The sequence below is a fragment of the Trachypithecus francoisi genome, unplaced genomic scaffold, assembly GCF_009764315.1.
Source record: "Trachypithecus francoisi isolate TF-2019V2 unplaced genomic scaffold, Tfra_2.0 Lachesis_group17, whole genome shotgun sequence".
Taxonomy (NCBI): Eukaryota; Metazoa; Chordata; class Mammalia; order Primates; family Cercopithecidae; genus Trachypithecus; species Trachypithecus francoisi.
Genome location: NW_022681462.1, coordinates 78,569,770 through 78,586,770, shown reverse-complemented (window position 1 = coordinate 78,586,770; position 17,001 = coordinate 78,569,770). Strand labels below are relative to the sequence as shown.

Sequence of the window (17,001 nt, the reverse complement as noted above, 5' to 3'; positions counted from 1 at the left end):
GTCTAGCTGTCAATTCTTCCACTTTTTTTTCAAGATTTTTAGTTTCTTTGCGCTGGGTACGTAATTCCTCCTTTAGCTCTGAGAGGTTTGATGGACTGAAGCCTTCTTCTCTCATCTCGTCAAAGTCATTCTCTGACCAGCTTTGATCCATTGCTGCCGATGGGCTGCGCTCCTTTGCAGGGGGAGATGCGCTCTTATTTTTTGAATTTCCAGCTTTTCTGCCCTGCTTCTTCCCCATCTTTGTGGTTTTATCTGTCTCTGGTCTTTGATGATGGTGACGTACTGATGGGGTTTTGGTATAGGTGTCCTTCCTGTTTGATAGCTTTCCGTCTGGCAGTCAGAAGGACTGTCTGTTGGTCTGTTGGAGATTGCTTGAGGTCCATTCCAGACCCTGTTTTCCTGGGTGTCAGCAGCAGAGGTTGCCGAAGATAGAATATTGCTGAACAGCGAGTGTACCTGTCTGATTCTTTCTTTGGAAGTTTCCTCTCAGGGGTGACTCCACCCTGTGAGGTGTGGGGTGTCAGACTGCCCCTAGTGGGGGATGTCTCCCAGCTAGGCTACTCAGGGGTCAGGGACCCACCTGAGCAGGCAGTCTGTCCGTTCTCAGATCTCAACCTCCGCGTTAGGAGATCCACGGCTCTCCCCAAAGCTGTCAGACAGAGTCATTCGCGTCTGCAACGGCCCCGCTCTTTCCCCTATTGGACTGCAGCTGTGCGCTGTCCGCAGAGGTAGAGTCTACAGAGACAGGCAGGCTTCCTTGAGCTGCTGTGAGCTCCACCCAGTTCGAGCTTCCCAGCGGCTTTGTTTACCTACTTAAGCCTCAGCAATGGCGGGCGCCCCTCCCCCAGCCTCGCTGCTGCCTTGCGGATAGATCCTGGCAGACGGCTGTGTTAGCAGTGAGGGAGGCTCCGTGGGCGTGGGATCCTCCCGGCCAGGTGTGGGATATATTCTCCTGCTGTGCCTGTTTCCTTAAAGCGCAGTATTGGGGTGGGAGTTACCCGATTTTCCAGGTGTTGTGTGTCTCAGTTCCCCTGGCTAGGAAAAGGGATTCCCTTCCCCCTTGCGCTTCCAGGTGAGGCAATGCCTCGCCCTGTTTCAGCTCACGCTGGTCAGGCTGCAGCAGCTGACCAGCACCGATTGTCCGGCACTCCCTAGAGAGATGACCCCAGTACCTCAGTTGAAAATGCAGAAATCACCGGTCTTCTGTGTCGCTCGCGCTGGGAGTTGGAGACTGGAGCTGTTCCTATTCGGCCATCTTGCTCCGCCCCTCTGATTCCCTATCATTTGTATATGATCTATATTTTTTCCTTTGCAAGATATACAACCTTTATTTTCTAGTACTCTAAAGTTTTATAATTATATGGTATTGTGTATGCCTTTTATAGTGTGGGATTCAATTGTGCTGGACACTTTCTGAGGTTACAATGTGTGTGTGTGAGAGCGAGAGGGAGAGAAAGTGTGTGTGTGTGACAGAGTGTGTGTGTGTTTCATGTTTATTCTTGCTCCCCGTATTGACTCTGAGACCCTCACCCCACTTCACCACTGACCTTTGCTTCAATTTGCTTTTTGGTTTCAGTCACTGTGCTTTCTATTAGAACTGCTACCATCAAATATCTGTTGATCCTTGGTTGTTCTTTATGAAAAATTCAAAGCCAGTTGGAATTTCTATGTGCATGAATGAAGGCTGTTGCCTTGTAAACTTCATAGGAGGGTGATTGGGCCAGGACTGAATCATTGAATGAGGATTCCCCATGGCAATAACAAATTTTTCTCTTGGGCTTGCCAGTCTCCTTGAGGAATAACTTCCTTTTTTTCCTACATATACCCTTAGTAGGGTTGTATTCTGAATTCTCAGAGAGGAGCAGGCTAGGGCATGTCACTGTTCAGGATGCAGACTCTTCCTTAACCTCCCGGTTGTTAGTATGGTGCACACCCATGCTCTCACCTCTTCCTGCCTTGTGGACTCTGTCCTTATATTCCATTTGGGGTCCCTCTATTCTCTCCCTCAGTTGACTCACCTCTGCCCTCCAGCCCTTACTTCAGCCCCCCATGGCCTGCTTTCCTCCCTGGCTAGCCCTCAGCTCAGATATGATATCCCTACCTGAACTCATGATTTTTATCTTTCACATAAGAAAGACAGCAAATGTGTAGACCCCAAAATCTATGCAGAGGACAGAGACCCTTTGGGAATCAAACTCCACATCCTTAGAACCACAACGAAGGAAGGACAAGTGTCCAACCCATGCCTCCCAGAGTTTCAGACCCCTGACTCTAAGATACTAAGTAACAAGAGATCGAAGATGAATATTAGGGAGTATTTTACACTGAAGCAAGCCTTCAAATGGTTATATACAAAATAGATGTTCTAATGAAACATATCAAGATGAACTGAACATATGGATAGGTTATCAGGCATAAAAGTCCCAATCTTCTAATCCTGCATTGGTCTTTCGAGTGACCAGACCCCATCCTGAAGTGACGTAGGGGCTGCCAGTCATCAGTCAATCATCAGCATGCAAAAATGCATCATTTTGGAATTTCTAAGGATTTTAGGATTTGAATGCCAAGAAATGGGATAAAAAAAGTAAACATATTTCACAATATCACACCAAGAAACTTTCATTACGGAAAAGGGTAACTCTCTTTAAGGTGGCTTATTACTGGAAGTAAGATTTGGGGTCTTAAGATGTCTTGGGACTTCATTAACAATCGACTTCCTAGTACTTTTTGATGAAGCACTGTCTCTCCTTTAACACTGCCTTTAGTTTCTAACCTAATCTTATTTGGCATGATTCTCTAAGACATGCCAAACAGAGCTTTCAAGTTTCTCTGTTTTCTGGTATCTGGATATGTCTGACTCACTTAAGAAGTTTCATCCAGTGACAGTAACCATACCCGATGAGGTCTCCGTGTCAACAGAGCTTAAATGTTTGCTACCCCCTCAGGCTCTTTGGGTGATGATTCAACCAAAGGGAAAATGGCAAGTGAAAGTTTGTGTCCCCTCCCCTCTGACTCCAGAGCATTGCAATAGGGCTACTTTTAATGTGCTTGGCAACAATTAGCTCTTGAAGCTGCAACAGCTGCACAATGCTGATGCTCTCCAGATGCACCAAACGAATTAAATCATGCGATAATTCAATTGGAAAATTGGGTGCAATTATGGAGAATGCAGAGTCTGCTAGTCGCCGCACAGTGACTTGGAGTTCTTGAAACAACAGTGGTGTGGGCTGTTCAGGGAGTGTGTGGCAGGCACAGAAAATGATATGGGTGTTTGCAGAAATCTCGACCCCCTCTATGACAATGATGGAATTACTCAACCCTGTACTCAGTTAAGAGCTATCTGAGTGCCACCAAAAAGATCTCCTTTGTAACTTCAAAACTTCTCACATCCAGACCACTCTTCCTGACATGATAGTGGGGGCTGTGCTTCAAGCTTGTCGGGAACGTGTAAAACAAGCAAAGGCTGGAATCTCTAAGGACTAGTGATACAAATGTTAATTTAAAGAGCTAGGTAAGTAAGAGAACCATAAATTATGATACCTTAAGCATTCTGTTTTAACTAAAACACACATACACACACACATACACACATATATTCATACATCAATCTCTTGATGTAGGGTCATGTCCAAGGTCAGTGTCTTCTGTGTATCATCTTTCTCACATTCATCACACCTTTAATGTATTGGTTATAATTTTCAGTTTAGGTTTATGTAATGGGGCATAAGAACCTAAAAAGATTTGAGGATCATTTTCAATAGCATCTCAGAGACATTTATGTATTTCTTTCCAAACTCTGAGAGTCACCCAATTCAAAGGCTTCTGTGTGCTGTTTTGCAGTTATGCCCTACACAACTTGAGGAGGCGTCATCCACAGGGTATCCCTTAGAGTCGTGCAGTGACAACTTGAGAGTCGTTCTCAGGGGCCCTGCCTCATCCAGCAGCAACTTCTTTTGTAGTGGCTCGCCTTTATTAAATCTTTCTGCAGCATTCAACTGAGTTTTCATAGAAACAATAGCTCTCTCCTTGCATTGCAATTGAATCTTGTAATTACTATAAATATCTTTTAGAACAAACACAATAGCATCTTGGGAAGAGCATCTTAACTGGTGAGCAGAAGTATGCAGATATACAAGGGAATAGCCTATAGGCCTTGAGTGTACAGGATGCTATGGGCATCAATCAAGATACTTTACAGAGTGTTCTGCTCAGTTCTGGGGATTTTTAAAAAAATGATACTTTACAGAGGGAAAGCTAATACAGAGAGCTGGTAAAGGGAAGGTTAATTAAGAGAGCTTCTACTGTCCTGTGAATTTAGTGACGCTCTTAAACAAATTTGTATTTTATTATTCACTATTGCATCTATATATTTTTTAAAAATAGCACCTAGAGATGTCAGCCATTTTATCTTTTTGGTCCATTGATGAATTTCTGGATTCCTTATCATAATTCTGCAAGCATTATAGTCTTCAGATTGGGAACCCCTGGCTTAGGGTCTGCTGCCCATAGTAAAATAAAAAATGATTGAGGTTGGTTAATGAAGGAGTAAGAAGTTCTCTTTGCATGATGTGATTTAAACTCAAAGGGAAGCATGGTGAAGCATCCATTGAGAGCCACCCTTTTCCATAATGAAAGTTTCTTGGTGTGATATTGTGAAACATGTTTCATTTTTGATCCCATTTCTTGGCATTCAATTCCTAAAATCCTTAAAAATTCCAAAGCGATGCATTTTTGTATGCTAATGATTGGCTGATGACTGGCAGCCCCTAGGTAGCTTCAAGATGGGGTCTGGTCACTGGAAAGGCCAAAGCAGGATTAGAAGATTGTGACTTTCAGTCCCATCCCCCAACCTCAAGGAAAGAGAGTGGCTGAAGGTTAAGTTGATCACCAATGGTCAATAATGTAATCAATCATGCTTAGGTAACGAGGTTTCCATAAAAACTCCAAAGGAAAGGGTTCAGAGAACTTGTGGGTAGCTCAACAACTGGAGGTTCCTGGAGGTGTCACACCCAGAGAGGGCATGGGAGCTCCACACCCCTTCCCCAACCTTGCCCTACACATCTTGTCATTTGTATTCTTTGTAATATCCTTTATAATAAATCGGTAAACATAACTAAGTTTTTCTGAGTTCTGTGAGCTGCTCTAGCAAATTAATCAAACCCACAGTGGGAATTGTGAGAACCCCAACTTGAAGCTGGTTAGGCAGAGGTTCCTAAGGCTTGGACTTAAGACTGGTAGGAAGCAGTGGCAATTTGGGGACTGATCCCTCAACCAGTGGAGTCTGACGCTGTCTCCAGGTAGATAGTGTCAGAATAGAACTGAATTGGAGGATACCCAGCTGGTGTTTGCTGCAGAACTTCCTGCTTGCTTGGTTTGTGGGAAAAATCGCTACACATGTGGTCACAGATATCTTCTATCTGTGTTGATTTTTGGCGTGAGAGCTGTTTGCGTTTTTTCCACCCTCACCTGAATAGTTTAAAACCCACAAGAAATATTGATGCTAAAGAGGGTAAAAGCTACCAGTTCATCCACTTGGGACTTTCCCCAACTCCTACTCCCTTTGCCCTGTCTTTAGGGGCATCACATCTTGCCTTTTAATTTGACCAGGCCAAGAATTAGACTCGAGAAGCACATCACAGAGAAACTGTAACCTAGAGTCGGATCGTCTTCAGTTGAAATCATGACTTTGTCTCTTGCTTACCTAAGTTAACTTAATTTGAACCTTAGTTTCTTTGTCTGTAAAAGAGTCATGGCAATAAGTACTCTACCAAATTATCGTAAAGATTAAATGCCCCAACATATCCCAAAGGACCAGATATGGATGGATGCTCAACAAATGTCAGGAGGGAGCAAAGGGTGGCTAAAGTTTTATCAGAAGGTAAAGGAATGTTGGAAGATACAAGGTATGAGGAACAGGTGATTCAAAATAGGGAGACAGAGAAGATGAGAAAAAGTAGTAAAAATCATATACAGGGCTGGGCATGGTGGCTCATGCCTGTAATTCCAGCACTTTGGGAGGCCAAGTCAGGAGGATCACTTGAGGTCAGTAGCTCAAGACCAGCCTGTCCAACATGGCAAAACCCGATCTCTACTAAAAATACAAAAATCAGCTGGGCAGGGCACATGCCTGTAATCCCAGCTACTCAGGAGGCATGAGAATCATTTGAACCCAGGAGGAGAGGTTGCAGTGAGCTGAGACGGCACCACTGCACTCCAGCCTGGGTGACAGAGCAAGACTCTGTTTCAATAATAACAACAATAATAATAATAATATACAGCATTGTGTAGTTAACAAGTCAATTTATATACATTATATCACTGGCATAGTCCAACAGCCCTGTGAGATAGGATGGGCTTTAGTATTCACTTTTCAGATGAGAAAACTGAGGTCTAAAAGATTAAAAGAGTTGGCCAAGATGATGAAGCAGAATTGGCACCCGGACTCAAGTTCTCCTTATTCCCAGTCCAGTGATAGTAAGGCTATATGATCTTCAGCTTTCTGTCTTTACCACACCATCTCGGAGACTCCGTGATGGCTGTCATGCTCCAGATGACCTACTTTTGTTCTAGGGGGAGTTATACAACAGTCAATGCTCCAGGAAGCTGCTTTGGGTCTTCCAGGTCTAGCACGGCTTCCAGTAATTATTTAGAGAGAAACGATGATGGAAAGAATCCATGAAAAAGGAAGCTTGGGTCATACAGTTTGTGGGTAGGGGAACACTGCATATGAAAATCACAACTGGAGATCACCCTTTGAGGTTAGGACCCAGAGAAAAGTGATGTCATGAGTCCTGAGTTATTTTATTAGTGGATAGAAAATTATAGGAAGTGATATGTTTTGAAGATGGAAATTTTGGAGGTTTAATGTAACTCTCCAGGCATATTAAAAGATGTTATTTCCATGTTCTTCTTGGGTAATCAATCATGCCATAGCAAATTAAGAGTTCTTATTTTTAGCCCTATTAGCTACACAATGATAATGAAAATTGATTATAGCCACATTCCCCTCCTTAAGACACTGTCGGTAAATGAACTGAAATGCCCCAGAATCAATCCATTTTAAAAATATACTAAAGGTTGAAATAAAAAAGCCCTCATCAATTACTTTGACATCTGTTAATAAAGAAAAGATGATGAACTGGCTGCTTCTATCATTGTTCACTTACTGTAGGCCAAGAAAACAAGCTCTTTTGTTCTACCAACTGAAGACATCTTCAAAAGCTGAAAGTATCTTAGCTGCTGAAGACCAGATATTGGTTTCCAGGAATATAAATCAGAGAAATGTCCAAAAATTCTAATAGGAAAGTGCAAAAACAAGAATAAGCCATGTTTGTTTCTGATTTATCAACCTTCAAAGTCTAAGAAGGTTCTTTGGATTAGACTCAGGAAGTTCCTGTAGATGGAAACTTAGCAATACTGGGGTGTTACAAAAATGCCAGTAGGGGCTGAATATGGTGCCATTAACAAACTAAGGATCTACAGAAACAGGAAGTACACCTGTTGTGAACCTAATTAATGGTTTTGTGCTTTGTAATTTGGGGAAGATGTCAAGATGTCCAAATAAATAGTAAATAATAATATACGAGTTCTTTATGGTACCTTTTCCAAGCCATTTTTGGGGGGTAAAAGAATGCTGAAGATAGTATCTTAGGGGGGCCCACACTAACACTGAGGTTTCACTAACAACAGAGTCCGTGAGGAACGCTTTCAGTCCTCCCTCAGATTATTCGGAGCTGAGTCCAGGGAGGCCTGGAAAAGCTCACTCATAACCACACAGGGCAAGAAGGCAGTCCTCTGGGGCTTAGGCCCATGATCTCTGGACTCTAACACTCATCACCTTGGAGCTGTAAGGTCTCAGCTCATTTCAGAGATCAGGCTCATTAAAAAATATCAGCTCACAAATGTGGATTGCCTTTGAACAATTATGAAAGTTCTAGATATTCTTCATAGAAAGAAAATTGAAAATAAATTATAAAGATGTATTTCTCTTTTCTGAAGGATTGTTTTTAAGCAACTTGGAAAGAATCCAGGTCAAATATCAAGTGTCTTAATACTTCATGCATTTCTCTGCTGATTGACATATGGTCATGCTAGCTGGAGACTGGGTCATAGGAGTAGAGCTGCTGTGCTACTAAATGCCTGTGTCCATATTTATATCCATAAACATCTTTCTCTAAGAAGATATCATTCTGTCTGAGGGTCACAAGCATATGTATATATACAAATTTAAATACACAGAGGAGACACTAGAAAATTTTTTTGATGATGGAAATTTTTTCTCTTGATTGCAGGGCTGTGTGTGTTTATCAAAATTCATGGGACTGTACACTATAAAGGGTGCATTTTAAAAATGTAAAGTTTTACATTAAATACTTCATTAACTCTACCCCCAACACACATACTAAGTTCTTAAAGACAAAAGTCTATGATAAAGCCCAGCTTTCATGGTCTTATTGGAAAGGTAGAGGGATTGACTAAATGATAAGTAAGATCCCTCCTAACTCTGACATTCTATGAATAATTTTAAACCATCCCAATCGAAGCATTTTACATTTCTATCCCGCAGAACACTAATGACAGAGACTGTAAACATGTATTTAAAGCTGGCCAACTAATGTATACACATTTCTTCCCACATGCAGGGGAACATATTGAAAGCAAATGTTAATATCTCAATTCCTCGCTAAGGTAATAGTGCTAGCTCATATTCATCGAATAGTTACTATGCACAGGCATTTCTATGTGACATACATGTATTAGTTTACTTGATATAACAACTCTATGAAACTGAAACTACTATTGTCTCCATTTTACACACAAGCAACCTGAAACACAAAGAAGTTAGGTGGCCTGTTCACAGTCAAACAGCAAGTGAGTGGTAAAGCCAGAACTTAAAGCCAGGTACTGTACTCTTTGTGGAGAGACTCAGAATCCAATGAGCAAGGAGGGATCAAACCATATGTACTCCACAGAGAGGTAGACACCGTGTTTGAAGCTCCCATCACAGACTTCTTTATCCTTGCTCTTCATTCTCCATCCTACTACTCCATCCCTTTTTGCAGGGGAAAAAAAACTGTTCAAAGAACAAACCTCAGAACCTTTTTTCCTGCCTCTATAGAGGGCGTGGTGTCTCCCTATTCTGCTTCTTCACTTTTTCCTCCTAGAAAGCACCCATGCAAAGTATTTAACATAGACAACGGCATCAGTTAAGGTAAGCTGCCAGTTTAAAGTAAGATTGGTGACGTTGCAAGGAAGATGAACCAATGGGTGGATCTTTTGTGATCCCGTGCCCTTGCCCTGCCACCCACTTCTTGGTGGCTTTAAGCTAATTAGTTGGACACAAAAGTCTTAAAGTAGTAACAAGGCTAAGGTGAACAAGAGTGAGAAGGGAAGCAAAACCTGGACTGTAAAGATAGCATTGGAAAAGAAAGGACTGAGAGGCAGCTGCGGTGGATTAGAAAGACCACTTGACTCAGAGTCAGAAGTCCTGATCTTAATACCAGTTGTGTCTTTCAGTAGAAGCTTGACTCTGAATATGCTACTTCTCTGAGCCTCAATGAGCTCATCTGTAAAATGGGGATAGCATAGAAGGGTCCTTGTTAAGACTAAAGATATGTCTCTAAAACCGATGTACACATTGTAAATCACCGTGCAGTATGAATTAAAATGGCAGAGCATCAACCAAAGGTGCCTGGGTGAAGAAGCTAGGGAATTGAGGAATACGGACAGAGTGGTCATGTTTATTCTCTTTCCAACAAAGGCCTGAATTAGCAAACACAAAATGGCTCTGCTGTCAAGAAGAACGCAGTGGGTAGATACACTTGAAAGTCATTTCTGAAAGAGACCTTAAAGAAGGGATGGAGAATGTTTGGGGTGGAGATAAACTCCTCCGAGAAAGACAATGAAAGATGACAAGTTAAGTCACAGTGGCTCAAGAGCAGACAATGATTTGTTGTCTGACTCTCCAGCCACGATGGGGCTGTAACTAATGAGGTTATTCTGGTTACAAAGGAAGCATTCAGCCCCTTAATGAAAAACTCTTTGGCAACTGGTGTTAGGGAAAGAAAAAACAAACCAGCAGCTTATTATTAGTTCCATAGCAAGTTAATTAATTTTTGCCAGTCACTTTGGGTCACTTGCTGGACTGAGCATCTGTCTCACTCAACTGAACAGCTGGAGGGATGGCGGGTGTCTCTGCAGGCCATGCATGTGTCCTGTTTTGGGAGGAGAAAGGAGAGCTAACTACAAGGCTGAAAAAATGTGAGCTTCTGGTGTTCATCCGCTCCTCTCCTCCCCACTATCCACTCAAGCAAGGCCAAAGGATTGTAATTCTATGGGAAACAAAGGAAATGAAAATGCTTAAAATGAGGTTCTTTCTGCCTTTGTGTAGCACTCAAATGACAGCAGTGTAATATGGTACAATGAGCACTATATCAGCCTGCAGAAGTCCTAGCCCAGGCTCTAGGGCCACCTCTCTCAGTGACCAGCTTGGAGCCATGGTAAGGTGCCTGAACCTCTCTGGGCTTCTCTTACCTCACCTGAACTACCTACCTGCATGGAAAGATGTTCATTCGGTATCCTTTCTAGCATTATGCAATTTGAGTTAATAAATATATCTTTTCTTGGAGACATGTCAACTATTTGCCAAATACTAGCAAACAACACTTCCAGAAAGATAGCAGTGGCTAGGTATAACCCTTATTCAGAGATGGGAGAGCAAGGGCTGAAAAAGTGCTCAAATAAAACACCCACACTGAGTTGACCTGGCTTCAGAAAATACTAGCATGTTTTTTAAAGACATGTGTAATATGCAAGTGTGATGAGTGCCATTTTATTTAGCATGCATATTAATGCTAGTATATTTACTTTCTAGGGTGGATTAAGTGATACAAATTTTCTTAATTATGTGTGCTGCATAATATGTAATACACATATATAATATTTATTACATACTCACCCTAGAATAGACCAAGATAAAGAGGCTCATAAACTACACTGAAGCAGGAACCATAAGTTTAATTCCCTCTTTGAGCCAGTTTAAGCTACTATTTGGGTGCTGTGGTTTTTAAATCACTTGCATTTAATCCAAAATTATGAAGTTTTCAGCAAAACGAAAAAATTAAATTGGAAGAGAGCTCATTATCTCAAGCAAACCCATGTATCTCACTGGGCTTTCAGAATTGTCCTCCCTCCCCTCCCCTTAAAAAGGGATGATGATGTTAAAGTCCTAGATTTAATGCTTAGCCAGTGCTCTAGAACTGTGGGTTTCGTCTCCTCCTGCCTCTCCCAGAACTAATACTCACTGTCAAGCCTGCTGCAGGTAGTTAAAAGGAGTGATAGGGATCCTCTAAACCCACTCAAACAAAAGCATTAGTGACTGATATTTGCAGTTTCACTGGGAACAATGCTATTTAATGAAATTAGCATTGCATTTATAGACAGTATTTAGGATTCCACAGTAAATCAGTAGGTGAGGTTTCCAGGAAGGCAAGTGCGTACCACTGACATCACTACACCCAGGAGTGGGCTGTTCTGCCTGGGGAAGGTGGGCTAAGGAGATAGGATAGGGTCTCCATGGTGAGCTATTTATTGTGACAGCATGGTCTAGGCTCTCAACTGGTCACAAAACCTGGTCACACACTGTCTGTGAGAAGCCCCTGAAGAAGGGTCGGGCATTCTAAGCATTACGTTATACAACAGGGACTGACATCTGAGGAGGTGAAGTGAATCATCCATTCTCTCAGGGCTGGGGCTGGACCCCAGTTATTAAACAAACAAACAGTTCTACCAGTCTACCACATAAACCAACCCATCTTTACATTTGCAACATCTGTCCCCAGGGACCAGGCATTTCCGACGGTCTACTTCAACACAACAGATTGTCTTATTCTGTCTTATATTGTTATAACAGAATACTATAGACTGGATAATTTTTAAAGAAAAGAGATTTATTACCATCAATCTCTTAGAGGAGCCCTCTGTCCCTGCCTCCTTCTCTTCTTGTCTGCTGCACTTTATTTTCAACTTTCTCCTTTGTTCTCATCTCTTCCCCCCCCCACCAGCTCTGTCCTTTCTCCCTTTACCTTGCCCTAATATGCCCCTTCTTATATATCCAGTTTTAAAATATTATTAGCTAGACTCCATCTTTTAAAAAGTGATACCCCACTTTCAGGACATGAAATAAAATAGTCCTTTAGTGTGTAAAATTATGGGAGGAAGCCTTGTCCTTTCCAAATAAGCCATGGATGTGCTATGGACAATGGGGGCACCGAGAATCTGTCCAGCACGATCCTTCTGTCCACCACGGTCCCCCTGTCTACCACGGTTCCTCTGTCCAGCATGGTTCCTTTGGGACCCAGGGCCCAGTCAGGCTCTGCACCCCCAGACATGCTTCCTGACTGGTCATGTGGTTAAATCCTAGTCCAGAAAATGCAGTAACAGCTGTGCTGTGGACTGACTGTGAACACAAACCAGGTAACATTTTAAAGCCTGAGTGACCTGTGCCCAATTTGTTCAGAGGGAACTGGGAACAAGAAGAGTTGCCAAGACAGGTGGGCAAACATGCTGAAGTTCAGCCTCTCCCTCTCAAGGCCTATCTTGAGGAAGTTACCTGTAGGGACAAGGCCACCCCCTGGATGCCAGTCACTCAACTCCATCAATTCCTAGGCCAATGCTTCACACAATTCTCTCTTTTTAAAAGAGGGGAGCGGTAGAGATGGGGTGTGATGAGAAAGAAAAGAAGGAAAGATACATACGAGGAAGTCAGGGTGAAAAGGGGATGAGGGAAGCCAGAAGGTGGGGAGAGGAAAAGAGGAGAGAAAGGGCCCAGGGAGAGGGGAGAAAGGGGGAACAAGGTGTGGTCAGAAGAGTGGGTAGAGGCAAGCAGACAGGCAGGGGGCCATGGAAGGCTGAAGTGTGTACAGCTGTTCCAAACCTCACAGCTTTTTTTCCTTTGGGGTCTTCTCAGTTTCCTTGCGTTTTCATAACTTATGTCTCTTCCTGAATGTGACTAAACGACCCTCCCCAATTCTACCTTGAAGTACTGCATCAGCTGTGAAGGCATAGAAGAAGAAGACCACACAATGCCCTCATGGAAACCGTGGTGCTCCCTCAACTTCTCATTTGGTTGACTTCTTCCACGAAGTGCTCACACTGGACATCTTCCTGGGCAGTCAAAAGCACTTACTCTGCTTCTCTCTGGCTTCTTGCCACATAGTTACGGAAAGAGACTGAAGACAATGACATTTATTGAGTGTTATGCATTCTTCTAGGGATTTTATATATGTTGACTCATTTAAATCTCATCACAGTCCTAAAACAAGGTATTATTATTCTTATTTGATAGGTGATAAAGCCAAGATTCACAGAAATTAAGCATCTCAATGGAAGTCATACAGCTATAGGAAGCACAGTCAGATGGGTCTAACTTCACTCTCTCCAGTGCATCATGCTAACCCTCTTGCTTCTTCTCTCTACCTAGTTAGGGGCTCTCTAATGAGCCAGAAGATTAGATGGGAGAGGCATTGCCATTTTGCACTGATGCTGTGATTGTCAACCCCAGGACTCACCACCCTATCTGGCTCATTGCATTTTCATTGAATGAAGAAATATTTCCACTTCTATAATTCGAATAAGAATAGTTTATGTCAATGTTGAGAGGACACATAGGTGTGGAATCATTTTGAATTTTAACAAGAAAAATAACATGATTGTTTAGGTCTTAACAGGTGATGTTCTATGACCTGTCATATATTAATCACATCATTCTCATAAAAATCCTATAAGGCAGGACTCTATTTGCATGGCACAAGTGAGAGATAAAGTCACTTTCTGAAGATCATACAGTGAATAAATATGGAGCCAAGATTTGTACTCGAGCAGTCTGACTCTCTGGTCCTCGTGTCCACTCTATCCTCCACTTACACACTGAAATGGCCAGTCTGTGTCATTCACAGCCGACATAGCAGAAAACTGAGACCCAACAGAGGCCAATGGAAGAAATGCCCTATCTGTTGAACTCTCATATGTTTATGGAGTATCATACTGTGTCTTTTATGAATATTTTTTTTTTTTTTTTTTGAGATGGAATCTTGCTCTGTCACTGGAAGGCAGTGCAGTGGTGTCATCTCAGCTCACTGCAACCCCTACCTCCCAGGTTCAAGCAATTCTCCTACCTCATCCTCCCAAGTAGCTGGTACTACAGGCGCACACCACCATGCCCAGCTAATTTGTTTGTATTTTTAGTAGAGACAGAGTTTCACCATGTTTCCCAGGCTGGTTTTGAACTCCTGAGCTCAAGTAATCTGTCCACCTTGGCCTCCCAAAGTGCTAAGATTACAGACGTGAGCCACTGCGCCCGGCCCATCAGTATCTTTTAATACATAGAAGAATATAAACAACCTCAAGGTGATCATTAGGTGTGCTGGCTCCTTATGTTTATGCCAGTTCCTATAGTTACAACCACCCTCTAGTAAGAAACTGTCAAAGTTGACTTCACTGGTCCTATCTTTTCCTTCTCTTCTTTCCAGAAATGTCCTCTCATTGTTTTCGTGCATAAATATGGACATCCATGACCTTCATATGAAGGTATTTTTTCCAAATAAAGACAGCTTCCTCCCAAGAGAAATTTGTGTGCCTACTTTTATAATATCATGTTTAACCCTTGCTACATGTTTGTGTTTTATATTTTTGATAAAAAACATGAGCTCCTTAGAATAAGTACCATATCTTTCACTGCTATGTATTGCTCTCCAGGCCTAGAAGAATGTCCAGTGGATAGTAGGTACTCAAGAGCTGGTTGATGATTGACAATAAATTAGACTAAGTCACACACTGACTCATAGCTAAGTTTGACTATTAGGCTAATACTCCTTCCACTGAACACACTTCCTAAACAACACTGTCTTCCCATAAGCCTATGTTCAACTACCACTGTATTTCCTTAAAGGGCAATTCATAAATCAGAGCAGACTACACTGCAGGCCTAATTTCCCCATTGAAACTCATCATATTCATCTTCCTGAGCAACCATAAAACATGATTTCAAAATGACCTAGTAATTATGTCTTAGGGACATTGAAAAAAGTTTAAGCAAAAATGTCTTGATTACACAGACCCAAAATTCTTTCATGGAGCCACACTCTTATTAATCACTTCAGGTGAGTCAAAGTAAACATAATCAGTCAAAGTTTTACAGGAAGAGATTGAAAGAAAATTCTTGGTCCAGAATGATTTCTCTCCCTGCCTTCCTCCTTCCCATCCTCCTCCTTCTCTCCCTCCCCGATTCCTTCACCAACTTTTACCCAAGAAAGAGTACAAGCAATGATGGTATCGGTGAGATCCTGAAGCAATTTCCCTCTATAGAGTTTAATCTCATGGGGATCATTTCAAGAGAACCAGACTGTATTTTGGGTGACTTACAGTTGTATTGTGTGTCTAAGACATATTTGAGTATCTTCTCATAACAGACAATGAATCAGGCAATATTTTCAACTAGTTTTCATTCTCCTTTTTCAATGTTTAAAATAAAAGATAGGACAAAATCTAACTGTGGGTATCAGTAGTTCTAAAAGTTTAAATTTTGTTCCATGTAACAATGCAGGAAAATCATAACTCATAGGTCTAGCCTGTAACATATTATGTTTAAGGTCGGTATGTGTATAATGCTTCTCTCTAGTGTTTTTCTATATGTCAAGCAGCAAAACAAAGAAACATTTTGCTCCATGATGACACCACCCTGAAAAGGACTTAGAAAAACCTTTCCCTGTTTTGTTGAAACAACACAAGGAGAGAGGAAAAAGAGGGAAGGTACTACCTCTAGGATCCCCCTTCATTTCTGGGTTCCGCATTTACCTCTTTCTGATTAGTACAGCTTTCCCAGTTCTTCCCAGGTAAAAGCTTCTGAAACATTCCTCCTACAAACAGCTCTGCTCTAATTGCCAATGTCTCTGAGAGCCAGGAGAGATGATCTCAGTGTTAGCCCACTAAGATCTCACTTCTACAACAAAGGTGGCAATGATGAAAATGGCATTCCAACCATGGTTCAGAGGCTTGATTTGCATAAGTCTGCTTAAGAAACTTTTCATGGGATTATGAAAAACCAAACTTGAAATCTGTTGTTTCTGAGCTCCATTTTAAAAATAATGACATTACTAAATATCCAGTTGTCCAAACTATACAATTAAGTTAATACTGGTTCTCTTTTCTTTAGCTACCAAAACAGACCTCAGACTCACAGCCTTTTCTCTACTCCCACTTCCATTTGGAAGTAGGTTTGGGTCTTTATCTGTCACTTGAGTAGGCCCTTACCTGGTCTTCTTGTGGCTACCCCTTCCTCATACTCTTCCTCCATCACTATCAGAGCAATCTTGGCAAAAGAGGGGCTGGTCAAGTTACCCCCCTATTTATGTCCTTCTATTGTCTGCCCAGTAAAGTCTGACTTTTACAGTCCTATTCACAAGCTGGCTCTAAACCTATCTTTCCATCCTCAGGCTGCACCCCAGCTCCCCACTACCTTGCCCCAGGTCCCACCATCAGTGGTGACAGCACAGTGGCTTCCAACTATTGAGCCTTTACTCTGTGCTCAGCACGGTGCTATGTTTTTTTTTTTTTTTTTTTTTTTTTGAGACGGAGTCTCGCTCTGCCGCCCAGGCTGGAGTGCAGTGGCCGGGTCTCAGCTCACTGCAAGCTCCGCCTCCTGGGTTTACGCCATTCTCCTGCCTCAGCCTCCCAAGCAGCTGGGACTACAGGCGCCCGCCATGTCGCCCGGCTAGTTTTTTGTATTTTTTAGTAGAGACGGGGTTTCACCATGTTAGCCAGGATGGTCTCGATCTCCTGACCTCGTGATCCGCCCGTCTCGGCCTCCCAAAGTGCTGGGATTACAGGCTTGAGCCACCGCGCCCGGCCACGGTGCTATGTTCTATATGGACAACCTTTCACTTCATCCTCACAACAACTTAGGGCTGATACGATTATTATAATCATCTTCCAGATCACTTACAG

The 17,001-nt window shown here is 42.4% G+C and overlaps 1 long non-coding RNA gene across 1 annotated transcript in view; it reads right to left on the bottom strand.

Moving 5' to 3' along the window:
• LOC117062521 overlaps positions 1–16,494 on the bottom strand; it is a 156,014-nt gene extending 139,520 nt beyond the window's left edge. Inside the window, exons 1-2 of the long non-coding RNA XR_004428415.1 lie at positions 16,309–16,494; positions 13,034–13,229 (exon numbers count right to left, since the gene is read on the bottom strand). This is a non-coding gene — a long non-coding RNA (uncharacterized LOC117062521). The remainder of the gene's footprint in view (positions 1–13,033; positions 13,230–16,308) is intronic.
• Positions 16,495–17,001: the final 507 nt, after the last annotated feature.